This window comes from Lontra canadensis, unplaced genomic scaffold (assembly GCF_010015895.1).
Source record: "Lontra canadensis isolate GAN:19392208 unplaced genomic scaffold, GSC_riverotter_1.0 scaffold3, whole genome shotgun sequence".
Lineage (NCBI taxonomy): Eukaryota > Metazoa > Chordata > Mammalia > Carnivora > Mustelidae > Lontra > Lontra canadensis.
In genome coordinates this window covers 51,731,143-51,747,342 of record NW_022630997.1, presented here as the reverse complement: position 1 = coordinate 51,747,342, position 16,200 = coordinate 51,731,143, and the positions used below count along the sequence as shown (strand labels likewise).

Here is a 16,200-nt window from a genome sequence, read left to right as displayed (position 1 = left end):
AATCTTTGCTCTTCTCTGATGGGTTTGGCCTGATGACGGGATAAACCTGGCGTTTCTGGCAATATGAGGCAGAACCTGGGAATAAGTCTGACAAAGGAAAGGGTTAGATCAAGAAGAGAGAAACTTCAACTTCAAATAAAGTCAAAGCCAAATCAGCATCTGAGTTTCCAATGGCCAGAGAGAGGAAATTCTCCATTGTGTTGAAGCCAGTTCAAGCCTGGATTTTGTCACTGGCAAAATTTGTGACTGCTGCTAGAGGAAACCTCAGAGTATTTGAACCAATACTTATCAGAAGAGATAAAATCCTGACCCTCCTGGAACTGCTACAAAATTTATGATTGATTGCCTTCTCTTAGACCCTACATTCTATATACCTGCCTAAGGAAATCTCCATTGACCAAAGAAATGGTAAAAAAGGTAAAAATGTAATTTAAGTAAGAAGAATTCACATAAATTCATAAGGTACTTCCCTACAGACTAAACTCCCATGATCATTTTGCAGATAAATTCTGATAATAGCAATATATACAATAATGAAAACAACAATAAAGACTTACAACTGCAAATAATATTCCAGGGGGTGTCAGAGCCCAAGTATTTTCAGTGAAATGACTCATCTATGAAGAGTAGACCCCTCCCCCCACTCCTGCCTTGAGCAAAGCCTCTTTCTTATGAGCCTTCTGAGGGCACCGAGCGATACCATTCTGCGACCTACAAAGGGTTTGCTTGGTGGAAGTCCCGATGCTAACCACCTAGAACAGTGAGTCATAATTTGTACCAGAGTTGTTGCAGTAATTACAATACAATGAAAAAGCCAGCGCTTTTAATTGTTTCCACTTCAGGATAGACCTTGGCCTTGTCGGCTAGAAGCTAAGAAACCCAGCGAGCAGCAACCTCAAAATCTGACATCCCTGGCTCTTTGTCATCCACATTTTTGCCCTGAGGGCCAACCAGGTAAACCATCTCAGGATGCAGAGCAGTTTCTGGCAGATTCCAGCTGGGTTCTGTATGAAACAGCAGCAAACTGTTCCTTTTCTCCTGCACCTCCTGTGTAATAGCTACTCCAGGGAAGGAGAGACAGAGGCTAGCCAGTGGCAGAAGTTTAAATGATGTCGATGGGGTCCTCCCTGCAAACCTAGCCATCCTCAGGAATGTGCGTTCCCATCACACTACCTGAGAAGATACCTGTGGCATGAGAGAGAAATCTGCTTGTCTTCCCTTCTCTTTCTCTTTCTCTCTTTCTCTCTCTCTCTCGCTCTCTTTCTTTCTTCCTTTTTTCTTCCTTCCCTTCCTTCCTACCTTCCTTCCTTCCCTCCCTTCCTTCCTCCCTCCTTCCTTCTCTTCCTCCCTTCATTTCTTTCTCTTCTTTCTTTCTCTTCTTTTCCTTTTCTTTCTTTGTATTATCTTCCCTCCCTCCCTCTCTTTCTTTCTTTCTTTCCTCTTCCCCACCTCTGAAGGATTTGGAAATTTTCCTTATCTTTTATCTGCCAGGAGTTCTGGCAGATAAAAAGTAGACTTCCTAACCTTCTACTAATAACTTCCACCACTGATATTTTTTCCCTATATCAGTTAGGGATTTTTTTTTTTTTTATTTGACAGACAGAGATCACAAGTAGGCAGAGAGGCAGGCAGAGAGAGAGAGGAGGAAGCAGGCTCCCTGGTGAGCAGAAAGCCCAATGCGGGGCTCAATCCCAGGACCCTGGGATCATGACCTGAGCCAAAGGCAGAGGCTTTAACCCACTGAGCCACCCAGGCGCCCCCAGTTAGGGATTTTCAGTTGTAAGTAACAGACACTGATTCTGGATAACAAGCAAAACATTTTATTGTGAGGGTATGAGATAGTTTACAGAACTGAAGGAAAAACTAAAAAGAATCAAGCATGAAAAAGCTGAGAACCAGAGTAAGTCTGGGATCCAGGTAGAAACTATGAACTTTATTTTTAGGGCTCTGCAATGACCACTTTCCTTCGTTGCAATAACTAGGCTAAAGAGTCAGATTTCTGGGTGAGAGAATTCCATGGGCCTAGTTTGGCTCAGCTGCCCTGGGCTTGGATCTCAGGGTCCCTTGACTGACAGCTCCAACAAGACTGCTCTCAATAGAGGAGGGGAAGTTGCCAAGGGGTTATCAAGAAAAGGAAAATGGCACCTGGGTGGACAAAAAACCAAACAGATGTCATATACAGTGCCTTTGATCAGGTTGCCTCCTCTACCTGGAATGCCCTTCCCCACTGCAAACTCTAGTCCAGCACAGACATCACCTCCATCAAGAAGTCTTCCCTGACTCAAACACATAACCTCATCAGTTGCTGAGTTGGACATCCCACAGTTTTCTGGGTTCCCTTCTCTTATTGCTCTTAAAACACTGGTGCCTTTGTTGACTCAGTCGGTTAAGCATCTGCTTTTGACTCAGGTCATGATCCCAGGGTCCTGGGATTGGCCCTCACATTGGGCTCTCTGCTCAAGTGGGAGCTTGCTTCCCCCTCTGCCTGCCACTCCCCCTGCTTGTGTTCTCTCCCCCTCTCTATCTCTGTCAAATAAATAAACAAATAAAATCTCAAAAAAAAAAAAAAGCAAAAAACACTGGAGTGTAATTCTCTGAATATCTGACTTCCTTGAGAAAAGAAACAATCTATTATTCAATATTCTACCTTTAGCACCTTGCACATAGTGGGCACTCAACAGATGTCTCTTGGATGATCAGTTGGAAGGAAAAATGGGCCAGTGATGAATCTGATACTTTGTAGAATCTGGACTATTTAGAGTTAAAGTTATAGCTGTATCTTTATATAGGCAGAAGAATTCAACTATAATACATCAATCCAATAACTATCATCTTCAAAGCAGTAGCAATACACAATTTTAAAGGATTTTTTGCAGCTTTTGGAGCATAGAATATAAGCACCCGTTTATTTTGTACACAATAGCTAGTAAAGCAGACGCTTAGTAAACACACCAGGTGAAATAAATTAAATCAGAACAATACACCTGAAATAGCTATTGGCGCCTGTTTGTCTTCCAAGTGAAGGTCTAATTCATCACACATCAATCACACTTTCCCATTCAAGCTCATCCGAAAATGCCTACAAATTTATAAAAGAATTTGCCAAGTGATCTTCATGCAGATGCTTCTTGGTTAGGGGCGCCGGCCCACAGGACCTGGCTGGCTCCTGAGAGTGGCGGGCTTAGGGAATGTTGAGAAAACGTGTAGCTGGCTCAGAACTGAGGTAGGGACTAGTGAGGGAGTCGCATGCTCCTCCACCTCTAGCTGTCCATCCCCTGCAGGAGAAGCATGCTTCCAACTTTCTCCTCAAAGATTGGGTAAATAGCTACCGCAGTTAAGGCTGGGAAACCCTGGGTGTGGCTTTGCTCTCCTACATCAGGGTCAGGTATGCTGGTCCTCTAGCGTGGGCCTTTTTGCAGGTAGAAAAAGGAGCTGCCTACGCTATCAGATTAGAAAGACTCTTCCGCAGGCACCTGAATTAGCAAAAGGTGCATACTCTGGTTGGAGGCGGACGCGCGAGGTGTGCGGTCCTGTATCAAAGGGCATCGCTCTGGGAGCAGAGCCGGGACTGCATCTTGGGAAACCATAAGGAGGGCTCACCTATACACGGCATCCCTGCCCTAGATGAGCCCTTTCTCCAAAGAATACAGCATGATGCAGACTCAAACCACGTACTACAAATCCAGGAGGCACTATAGGGAATAAACAGGTCCCATTACACACTCTCTTCTCAGAGAGCTAACTGGAAAAGCCATAAGGGAGGCCAGCCTCGGCATCAAGAAAGGGAACCTGTTCTTTTAATTTTAAAATGCCAAGCATAGGGGCGCCTGGGTGGCTCAGTCATTGGGTGTCTGCCTTCCCGTCGGTTCCTGATGCCGAAGTCCTGGGATGCCCCGGCATCGGGCTTCCTGCTCTGTTCAGCGGAAAGCCTGCTTCTCCCTCTCCCACTCCCCCTGCTTGTGTTCCCTCTCTCGCTGTGTCTCTCCCTGTCAAATGAATGGATTAAAAAAATCTTTAAAAAAAATAATAAAGTGCCAAGCATAGGGTAAAGTATAAACATCTGTGTATATACTATCAACAGCCTAGATTTAATAATAACATTTATCCTATTTTCTTCAAATCTTATTGAGGCACCCCTGTGTCCTGCCCTGACCAAACCACTACCATCCCCTTCTCCTTCCTCCATCTCCAGATTGTCCTCCAGTTGATATCTGTCCTCATGCTCATTTTTTATACTTTCTATATATTTTTGTGTTTTGTGTTCCCCAAAACACAAAACAAGATGTGTTTTGAAAAAAAAATAGACAATTTAGATATACCTATACAATAAATGCATATAAGCGTCATATATAATATATATCTATAATAAATACACAGTGTAGTATAACATATAATAGATATGTAATGTGAACAATGTAAAGTTGGGTGTGTTTTTATATTTTTATCTAAATGGTGTCCTATAATTCAGACCCTTCCATAGTTTGCTATTTATGTGCCCTGTTATCTTTCAGAGATCGATCCGTATTGGTATATGTAACTCTAGCTCATTCATTGTAACTGCTGTTTAAGACGGCATATGACTAATTCACAACTTACTTGTCTATCCTGTTCTGGATGGGTATTAATTCACTCCACCTTTTTGTCTTTCCAGTGATGCAATGATCATTCTTGTGCCTGTTACTTTGTGCAAGACATTTTCTAGGATATATACTTACAAGTAGAATTTATGGGTCTTAGGAAATGCACTTCTCCAGTTTTGAGAGATATTGCCAACATGGGCTCTAGAATGGTCTTCCCGACCTGCACTCTAACCAGCAATATGTGACATGTGTTTCCCCACAGCCTCACCAAAACTGATTGGTATCATTTTGGTGGTGGTATCATTTTGGCCAGCTTCACGGGTATAAAATAGTATCACACTATGGTTTTAATTTGAATTTCCCTTGTTATTAATGCGATTGAGTTTCTTTTTCTGAGTGTTCAGTTCATATTATCTGTCCATTTTTCTTTTTTTCTTTTTTTTAAAGATTTTTATTTATTTGACAGACAGATCACAAGTAGGCAGAGAGGCAGGCAGAGAGAGAGGAGGAGGAGACAGGCTCCCTGCTGAGCAGAGAGCCCAAAGTGAGGCTCCATCCCAGGACCCTGGGATCATGACCTGAGCCGAAGGCAGAGGCTTTAACCACTGAGCCACGCAGGCGCCCCTCTGTCCATTTTTCTTAGATTATCTTTTCTTGTTAAGTCACAGGAATGTTTAAAAATAATCTTTTATTAGAATTCTTTGTTGATTATAAGCATTCTAATATCTTTTTTCAGTCTCAAGCTTGTACCTTAACTTTATTTATTGTGTCTTTGTTGGTACAGAAGTGTAATATTTCAATTTAATCGTATTTTAAAACCTCTTCCTGGGGCGCCTGTGTGGCTCAGTGGGTTAAAGCCTCTGTCTTCAGCTCAGGTCATGATCTCAGGGTCCCAGGATCGAGCCCCGAATCAGGCTCTCTGCTTGGCGGGGAGCCTGCTTCCCCCCTCTCTCTGCCTGCCTCTCTGTCTACTTGTGATCTCTGTCTCCCCAGTAAATAAATAAATAAATAAATAAATCTTTTTTTTTTTAAATAAATAAATAAAACCTCCTCTTTTTGGTGTATGCCTTTTGAGGCAAAAGCCCCTATGTTTAAAAGTTCCCTATGTTTCCTCCTCAAAGTCTTAAACTTTCCCTTTCCTATGTACATCTTAATCCCATCTGGAATTTGTGTCTAAAGTGTGAGGTAGGGATTTCCTGTTTCCATCAATCATTCCAGCACTTGACTAATTCTTTCTCTCTCTGTAGATTTGTATTTCTGTATCTGTTGTGAACCAAGTTCCCATGTGTCCATGAGTCTGTTGTGGAGACCATTCCATCAGTCTATATCTGTCTCTCCCTGTAAAAATACCAAATTCTTTCATTACTCTCAGAAAAGGCAGTTTCACTGATACCTGAAATGATGCTGTTCTTTGGGTGAGATGTGAACACCTCAAGGAAGGACAATGTTCTAAATCAAAGACAATATGATGGACATATCCTGCTTAGATTCCTTCCAGTCTGCCAGTCTACTGAGAGATATATTGACAGAGAAAATCAAAGAACCAGGACACTAAGAGCTTCCAGAAGGGGGAAAGAAAACAGGTTTGGATAGAGAGTCTCTTGGGCAGAAAATTTTTTAAAAAGATATTTCCAATTACTCAGATTTTTTTCTAGGTTTGGCCTTGAATATAAATACATTTGTCTAGAAATATGGTACTTCAAGATATCAATGTTCCCCCACAGTATTACAGGCCAACTCTTATCATAAAATCATAGCCAGCATCATAGCTCACATTTACTGACACTTGGGCTAAACACTTGATAGGCATTATTTTATTTAATCTCATAACATGGGTAATTTCCTTGAAATACACATGAGAAAGTTGAAACACAGAGAAGGGAAGTGGCTTGTACAAGATCACACAGCCTGGTGAGTAACAAAACTCAGCTTATATTCTTTGCCATTAGATTATGTTACCCTATGTGTTGTAGAATGTTCCACACTGGAGTGGGATTATCTATTTTTGAGGGGAGGGAGTGAATCTTATTTTACCATTACATCCTCAACCGAAGCACTGTGTAAGTCACACAATAGGCTCTCCATCAATATTTGTAGACAAGAATGAATAGATACATGTTGTGTGTGGGGTCTGCGGTTTCTGAGTCATGAAAGGCCTCAGCGGTTTATTTAGTAGGCTGGGGAGAAGAATCTTCACCTTATTTCCTTTGAAAGCCATGCCAGACCTCTTTGTTACTTACCCTCAAACGATGGCCTGAGTTACAAACACACAGCAATGTACTTCTTCTTACATCGATCCTGGAAATGTACAAATAGGGCTGGGGATGGGGGCACACAAAGATCAGTACAAGCCATCCTTCCACCTTGGACATTGGCTTCCAACTTCTAGAAATGTTCCCATTTCCCAGATGTGGGAAGCATCACTGGCTTGGTTTCTCTGCAGAGGTAACAACTTTGTCTCCTCACAAGGCTGTGTGCTAAATCTGAAAAGTAGCTTGCAGCTCAACCCCACAGAGGCCACTGCTGTGATGGGGATTCCCAGCCAGCACAGAGGTCTCTGATGCTCAGTGGAGTTCCCCAACGTGAGATGTAAGTGGACCACAGAACTCATTGGTCTCTGGGCCCTTGGGGAACATCACCACTATGACATCTCCTCCAATGAACTGGTTTTGGGGAAAGCATCTGCAAGGAGGGGGCAGCTGTCCTATGTTAGGAGCTGATTTCAGAAGGCCTGATTCTCTCCCCAGACTTTGTAGAATTAAATGGATTGATTGGTGATGACTTCATAGCAGGTAGGCTTCTAGTTCCCACCTCCTTGGATCACCCTGTTCACCGTCTCTGAACCAAGCTCAACCTCAGACCCTCCTTAGGATACACACTGTGGCTTCTGTTCTAGGCATAAGCATGTAGGAAGCTTTTCAGCTGAGAAAGTGTTTCAACGTTAACTTCTTTGTGCTAGGAATTCTTATCCACTGTCTTAATCATTCACTTGGATTCTGACATTGACTCACAATTCCCTGGAAGCTCTGTACATTCTGAGTGTTCCCCAGCCATGCAGCGTCCTGGTCAGCCCTTACTGCCAGTTAGCCGATCCCGGCCTCAGGCACCACACCCCTTGCCATGGATTCACACACCATCTTAATCGTTGACATGCAATCCCATGGCCTAGAGAAGACCCCTCACTTTCAAATTTGACAAATATGTCCTGAATACCTCCTATGTTCTAGGCGCCTTCTTCTATACATGACATAATGAACCAGTTCCTGCCCTCAAAGACTTCCATTCTAGGGAGGAGGAAAAAAAATCTATACATAAATAATGAGTGAACATGAAATTCAGTAGTAACGAGCAGCAGCATCAATAAATAAATAAATAAATAAAATAAGGCTAGGAATAGGGAGTACCATGGGAAAGAGGTGTCACTTCTGATAAAGGAGCCAAGGAAGAAGGTAACATGTGAACAAGATGTGAATGAATGAGAGAGAAAGCCACATGACGATCTGGGGCGGAGGGTGGGGGACACACTCAGCAAAGCAGCTGAGGTGGAAATGAGCGTGGCGAGGTGGGAGAACAGAAGGTAGACCAGGGTGGTTGGACGATGGGCAGAGAGGAAGCGAATGGGGGAGACGAGGCCACAAGGAGAAGACCCTAGATCCCATGGCTATTTGAGGCCATGGTAAGGTCTTCTGATTGTACACTGAGTGTGCTGGAAAGGCACTGGAGGGTGGAAAGCAGAAGAATGACAGGATCTGAGGTATGTTTTTAAAGAACTGAGGAGGACAAGACTGCAGGGCACAAAGGAGGGAGGGCAGGGAGCCAGACAGGACTCTCTGGAACAGAGTGCGTGAGAGACAGCAGAGGGGGCTGGCCAGCAATGGTGGAGGTGATGACAAGTGGTGGAAACAGCACAGGTTCTGTCAGCTTTTCCTGAGAGGCTGGATGGAGAACGTACGGAAACAAGAGGAGCTGAGGATGTCTCCCAGGGCTTCCTGCTGTCCGAACATAGTTCAGAAGTACGAAATGGGAAAACAAGCACATGGAGATGGGTTCCTCACCAGCCATCCCTTTGGGAGACCACTCTTCTTGGCCCATTCGACCTCAGCCTGAATCCCCAAACCGCTGATGGGCAACTAACCTGAATTACAGACTTAATGATAGGAAGAGATGAAAAGTTTCAGGCATGTGCTCTCTGTAAACTGATCCAGTGACAGCTTATTCCCAAGAAGGTAGTACTAGGGATTCTCGAAGCCAGTCTCAGGCCCCCCCAAAACCTGAAGATGACAGTTTGGCTGTGGAATAAAGCAGAAAAGGGCCCTTGGTGGGACTGGCAAACGTATCACATTCCCTGCCCTCCAAGTCCAAGCCCACTGCTAATCAACAATGTCATTCTTATTCATGTGACTAGATGCCACCTCACACTCAGTATCAACTACAACACGTCACGCAGCCCCTACCAGTTAATGACAGATGACTGTCATTCTGGCTTCTGATGGGTCATAGCGGTTTAGTTCTTCAAGATCAGGCAGTCCTGAGGTAGCCTTTGACGGTCTCCTAGCCGGGAAAGCTTTCAGCCACATTATGGATGCACCAGAAAAGGAAACAGATTGATAAAGCTTTGCCCTGGACCCTTTACATAGACTGTCTTGTCATGTTGTCACAGAGTTCGTCTTTGGTGACAGTGTTAATTATGCCCCGGTACACTCAGGCATCCCAGCACCTGCCATGGTCACTAACTAAATCACTGCATTCTCCCTGACAGGTCCGGGTTCCTGAGTGATTCTGGAAGCTTCACACCTCTGCTTACCTCCTTCCCAACCGGGACTTCCATTTCCCCATTTTCTCTGCGCACAATACCAGGAGGTAATAGTTTAAACCACATATGTCTATTTCTGCCAGGTCGTCAACCAGCTGATACGTAATGTCCTTTTCCCACAAAATGATGCCTTCACTCGATAATACCCTTAGGGTAACATGCACAGAAGGGGAATTTCTGGAATTGTGACAGAACTTCTGGGAAGAAAGGTATTTTGGGGCAGGGAGATTTTAGGCCTCTCGCAGGCATGACACCAGACAGACAAGAGTCCAGGTGGGTCGCATCTACCATTGCGTGCCACAGAAAGCCAACCCTTTTCGGTTTGTGACCTACGAAGGGCCATTTTAAGCAATATTTGGGGCGGAAGAAAATTAGCATGCCATCCTGACTCTGCCAAAGCTCTTCTACCACTGTACACATAATACCTCAACTTATAGCTATTGTTTGGAATTGATTTTATCCACACCAAAATACATGATGAAGAGGCTCAAAAGGGAAATTTCTTAACCGTGTATAGTACTCTGACCACATCCTGCCCAGAAAGGAGGGGCTGGGCTGTGGATTACTGTCCAAGACATCTAAATGCACAGTCCTAGTGGTTTTTTTTTTTTTTTCGGTTGTTTATTTTATTTGGGGCTCCACACTTGGACTTTTGAGAAAATTCTTAAATTATTTTAACTAACCCCACCCACACAAATAGAATGACTCACCCCAGAGGGGTCTAGGTTGATGTCTGGTAAGGCAGGGAGTTTAAACAACTGCTCTAGAAAACAATGTCCTAAATTACCCCTGTAGCAATTGCTGCTCGGAAGAAAGGCCCAGAGAGAGGGCATCCTGATACTCTTTCATAGATATATCAAAGTCCCAGTCGAAAATAATGGCACACTCAAATTGTGAGGTAGGAGGAGAGTTAATGAGAAAGAGACTCTTCAGAGACGTGGCCATGGTATAGGGAAAGAAGAAAGAAGGTAGCATCTGCTGCTAGCCCCAGAAGCCCTCCCCTTACTCTCCCTGAGCCTGAAGAGGCAGAGAAGGAGCGGTTTCCAAGGAAACAGAGGATTGTGAGGAGAGGGTCCCCAACAGACGACAAGAGCTATATGACTCACAGTATTAGGATCCTGGTAATCTACCTTGTCCCCACAGGAAGGGAGCCAGGGGAATAAATACCCAGTTTCACCCTTACCTGATTGCCAGATCTCCTGCTGGTACCTCCCACTGGCCATTTGCCAAAAGGAAGCCCAGGGCAAGGAAGCCCAGGGCAAGGAAGCCCAGTGATCAGTCCACAGGTCAGCCCTAGGTGCACATAGCTGGGTGGAGAAGGGTGGACACTGGATCTGGGATGGGGGTATAACCAGCAGATATGGTACATTTGTGTATTGGCAAGTAAGTCAAGTCCAAGAAAAATAAGACAACTCTTTGAGACTTCTCTGGCTCTAAAATTCTCTAACTCTAAATATAATGATTTTTTATTACGTCATTTGCTACCTTTCTGTCCAAATAACCCAAATACTCCCTTAAAAGAAAGTATTTAAATCAAGGGTGGAAAATGGGCTTTATCTCACATGTCAATTCCAGTCAATGTCCATTGTCTTGTTGAGGATGGGGAGACCCAACTGGGCTTGGCAAAAATAAGTGCTATATTGATAAGTATGCCCACCATGGGCTCTGGAAGGGCAAGGGGCAGAGAAGTCCTCATATTAATATCCAATGGACTACAGCAAAAGGAGGAATTGAGATAATTATCCAGATAATTTGATTTAAAATAAATTTATCCAGAATATCCCCTTTAAGTTTGTGTATGTTTATATGTTTGTGTATAACTTCAATCTATCTAGTACAGAAAAAATTTTATATGAGTACTGTAGACACGAGTATCATGTCAGATTCTAGAAACATGAACAGTTGATACTTCTGATTTTATCCTACTGATGGTTTTATGTTCACATGGACACATGTTCACACGTTTCACATGTGAAATGGCATAGACGATCTTACAAAATGACTTGTTATCTTTATGTTTATTCTCTAGATCTGTAAAGTCCAATATGGTAGCCATGAGTCATATGTGGCCATTTTAATTTAATTGGAATTAAATAAAATTAAAACTTCATCTAAAACTAGCCCCATTTCAAATATTCAATAGGTGCATAACATAGAACAAATATAGAACAGTTCCATCACTGCAGAAAGTTCTATTGAAAGGTGCTACTCTAAATCCAAGGCGTATTGTTGGACACAATGAAAATGATGTGTCTTTAAGGGTCCCTTGGGCATTTTTACAAGCTTTTTATTTTAATTCCAGTATAGTGAACATATAGTGTTATATTAATGTTTCAGGTGTACAATATAGTGATTCAACATTTACATACGATACCCAGAGTTCATCCCAACAAGTGCCCTTCTTAATCCCCATCCCCTATTTCGCCCATCCCTCCCCCCACTTCCCCTCTGGTAACCATCAATTTGTTCTCTATAGTTCAGAGTCTGATGTTTGATTTGTCTCTCTCTTTTATCTCTCTTTGCCCATTTGTTTTGTTTCTTAAGTTCCACATATGAGTAAGATCATATGGTATATGTCTTTCTCTGACTGACTTATTTCGCTTAGCCTCATACTCTCTAGCTCCATCCACATCACTGCAAATGGCAAGAGTTCATTCTTTTTAATGGCTGAGTAATATTCCGTTGTGTATATGTACCACTTCTTCTTTACCCATTCATCTATCAATAGACACTAGGGCTGCTTCCATAATTTGGCTACTGTAAATAATACTGCAATAAACACAGGAGTACCTTATCACTTTGAATTAGTATTTTTGTAGTTTTGGGGTAAATACCCAGTATATCAATTAAGTATTTTAGTAATCCTATTATGTATGAGGCAATAAACTAAGTGTTTTATAAGCATTATCTCATTTAATCCATGCACGAGTGTGTGTGTTTGTGTGTGTGGTGAGAACACTTAAGTTCTGTTAGAATATTTCAAGTGTACAGTATGGTATTATTTATTATAGTCACCATTCTGTATATTAGATCCTCAGAACTTATTCATCTTATAACTGAAAGTGGTACCCTTTGGCCTACATTTTCCTGTTTGTCCTTCCCCCAGATCACAGCAACCACCATTTTACTCTCTGTTTAAATGAGATCAGCTTTCTTAAAAAAAAGTTTCCACATATAAATGATACCATACAATATTTATCTTACTGTTTTATATTCCTTAACATAATGTCCTTCAGATTCATCTACATTGTTGCAAATGGCAAGATAGCCTTCTTTTTATGGCTGAATAATATTCCATTGTATAAACATCATGTTCTTCCATTGCCAGACATGAGGGTTGTTTCCATATCTTGGCTATTGTGAATAATGCTGCAATGAAGATGGGAGTACAGATATCTCTCTCTGAGATCCTGTTTTCCTATCCTTCATATATGTACCCAGGGATAGAATTGCTGGATTATTCGGTAATTGTGCTTTTAATTTTTGGAGAACCTCCATCCTGTTTTCCAGAGTGGCTGCACCAATTTACATTCCCACCAAAGTGCAAAAGGGTACTCTCCACATTCTCACCAAAATTTGTTAGCTCTTATCTTTTTAGTAATATTCATCCTAACAAATACAAAGTGATATCTCTTCATGTTTTTGATCTGCATTTCCCTAATGACTAGTGATGTTAAGCACCTTTTCGTGTCCCTATTGGCTATCTGTACATCTTCTTTGGAAAAATATCTATTCAGGTCCTTTGCCCAGTATTTCCCCTAATTTTTACAACCACTGGATGAGGGAGGAGTTACCACTCCTGTGTTATAGATTAGGCCACGAGAAGCAACTCATCTGATAACCACAAGGTGATAACTAAAAGAGCTCAGATTCAGAACCAACTTATCTAAGTTGAAATGTAATTTATTTGCCAAACCAGCATATTTCCTTACATAATAGATTGTTACCTATTGTTCAAAATGCATGATAGAGTGGAGTATGACATATCCTTGAATTAAACATTCTTCTATTAATAGGAATTAATAAGCAAATAAATGTCACACTACTTTTATCTGCATCAGTCAGGTCCCTTTGAGAAACAAATGGCACACTCAAACAGTAATTGAGGACAGTTTAATAAACTGATGACTATTTATCAAGGTGTGGGCAGTGTTCAGGAAAATCAACAAGAAAAAGGGCATACCCGATGGCAAGTAGGAGTCAGAAGCCATTACTACCCAAAGCCTGCAGTAGGGGTGGACCAAGGGAGAGAAGCACTTACTGGAACCAGAAAGGGCTGCCGTGTGGAGAAGGTGCTTGACGAAAGCCGTGGTCTTTTGTAGAAGGACACAGTGAACTTCGAGTGACTCAGTGGCAGAGAGCCACCTCACTGACCAGCTACCCTCCAAAGTGAGGGCAAGGTAGTCCATTAAGACCGTCTAGGTAGTACAGCTGCCTGGGGTGCACAGCAAGATGGAAAAGTGGAAAAGAGGGACACATAGAAGATACCATGTGTACTGTCTTTCCGTGTGGTTTGGAAAAAGACTAAGGACACAAGGGATGAGGTTGATGTTTGAGGGAATTAGGTGGACTAGCAACAGACTCCTTTACATCTCAGGGAGTCACTTAGGGCCAGTCAGAGACTCGAGGTAGATGAAAAGCCCAGCCTCAGACCCAACCAGGCCACTGTCCTGTTCCTGTCACTAGTTCAAGAGTAGTAAGTGAATGTTCGACTTCACTATGGGATTTCTGTTATGCCATGGTGAAGGACGTGCCAACTGTGCCATGAAGCTGACCTGAAACAAACAGGCACGTTCCAAGAACATTCGCTTGGTTGAAGAGGCTGCTGGGTTAGTGGCCCAAGCATTGGCAGTTAGGGTCACGGAACTGAGAACAGGATCACGTGTGGTCTTCACTCCAGGGCCACATCTGTGGAGCTGCCCAATGGAGCCTTCGGGACGAATCTCTGAAGACTGTTCATCAAGTGCCTCCTGCCGTCCCAGATACCCTCGCACCAGTCACCCAGCTTCCCTCCTTCCCTCTCCATTCCTGGGCACACCATTCCCTTTTATGGAGTTGGCGCCAGCTGCTCCTTCTCCCCAGTTCCCCCTCCCCCATCCAGCCTGTCAACTCCTACCCCGACTTCAAAACTCACCCTGGGGATCCCATCCTCCGGGAAGCCGTTCCAATTGCTATTCTGAAGGCTGAGGGGCTCCCTCCCTGAGATCCTCGCAGCTCCTGGCTCATCCTGCCGTTCGTTAGCGGGTATCAGAATATAGTGAAATGAATCAATTTACATGTTTGCCTCCTCAGCCTTGGTGGGAGCTAAGTGCTTACCCTGAAAGAGGATGGTTTTCATTAAATGGAGCCCCCCAGGATCTTTGAAAGCCACTGTGCTAGGCACAGTGGGACTGGGTATGGGAGTGATACGGACGTGGGAGGAAAGAGGTCGATGAAGAAAGAGTGAAGTCCCAGATTCCTGCCCTCAAAGGGAGAATCATCAGATCAAATACAGGATGCCCAGTTAAATTGGAATTTCAGATAAGCAATAAACAATTCTTAATGTAACTTTTTAAATAAATCTCACACAAATAGATTCAAGTTCTGCATGGGACATACATGAACTAAAAAAATATCTATTTGAAATTCAAATTTCACTGGGCAGCTTGAATGTTAATTTGTTAAATCTGGAAACCCTATTCAAAGGCCTCGTACTCTAGTTGCTGAAATAAGACGCGACGGCCCGGGTCCTTAGCACCGCCGGGCTTTGCAGAGCTTGCGACGAACACAAGGGAGGAGCAATTCGGGGGCCAGTGGAGGCCCCCCGGGGCAGCCTTCTCTGCTTCTCAGCGGAGGGTTCTCGCCAGCAATGGCGGCTTCTCTCTCTCTGGCTGCCCCCAGCTTGCAGAAACATGGTGAGCTTCAAGCTCCCCCTGCCTTGAAGGCAAAGTTCCTGGACTTAAGTCTGACTGGCTGTGTCGCTTTCAGGAAATCACTGAACTCCTCTAAGTGTCATTTTCCTTTCCCGTAACTGAAAAACTCAGACTCAATTTAAAAAGGGGGGGGGGTGTCCCTGTGATATCCTTAGGGATTCACATAGGACCCACTCTGAGAAAAATTAGAATCTTCCTGGTAGCTTCCTCTGCTGCCCCACCCTTTGCTGCCTCCCGCAGCTGACAGACATGGGCCCCAGGCGTGAGCCAAGAAACGAATGCTTATTTCATGTCTCATCCCTCAGAATCTTCTGTATCAGGGGTCAGCAAGCTTTTGCTATAAAAGGCACTATGGTGAATATTTTAGGCTTTGCAGGCCATCTAATTTACAAATTATAAACTATTTTAGGCTTTTCAAGTTTCTGTTGCAACCACTCAACTCTTCCATCGTAGCACGAAAGCAGCCAAAGACAGCCCCAGTGTGTAAGCAAACAAGTGTGGCCGTACCCCAGCACGTCTGTATTTGGGGGCACAAAAGGCCGATTTCATGTAATGTTCATGTATCGTGAAATAGTATTCTCCTTGTGCTTTTTTAAAAAGCGAATAAAATACAAATAAAATGCTGAACTTGCGGGCCATTAAAAACAAAAACAAAAACAGACAGCAGGCCAGATTTGGCCCTTGGCTGTGGTCTGCCCAGGCCCATTCTATAAGGACCGAACCGTTCCCCTCTGATAAAGTCTTCAGGCTGGAGGGGTGGTCCACCTCCTACAATTCATCCCCTAGAGCACAGGTGGGAAAAGAGCTTGTCTGAGCTCTTACCCAGCCCTGGCCTCTGCCGTTAGCTCGCATTGTCAGTCCAGGGAAATTATATCACCACTTCCTGTCTCATCCT

General features: G+C 43.4%; 1 long non-coding RNA gene across 1 annotated transcript in view; it reads right to left on the bottom strand.

Moving 5' to 3' along the window:
* Positions 1-1,807: 1,807 nt before the first annotated feature.
* The window catches only part of LOC116857814, a 70,103-nt gene continuing 55,710 nt past the window's right edge, over positions 1,808-16,200 (bottom strand). Inside the window, exons 2-3 of the long non-coding RNA XR_004380809.1 lie at positions 6,821-6,898; positions 1,808-2,145 (exon numbers count right to left, since the gene is read on the bottom strand). This is a non-coding gene — a long non-coding RNA (uncharacterized LOC116857814). The remainder of the gene's footprint in view (positions 2,146-6,820; positions 6,899-16,200) is intronic.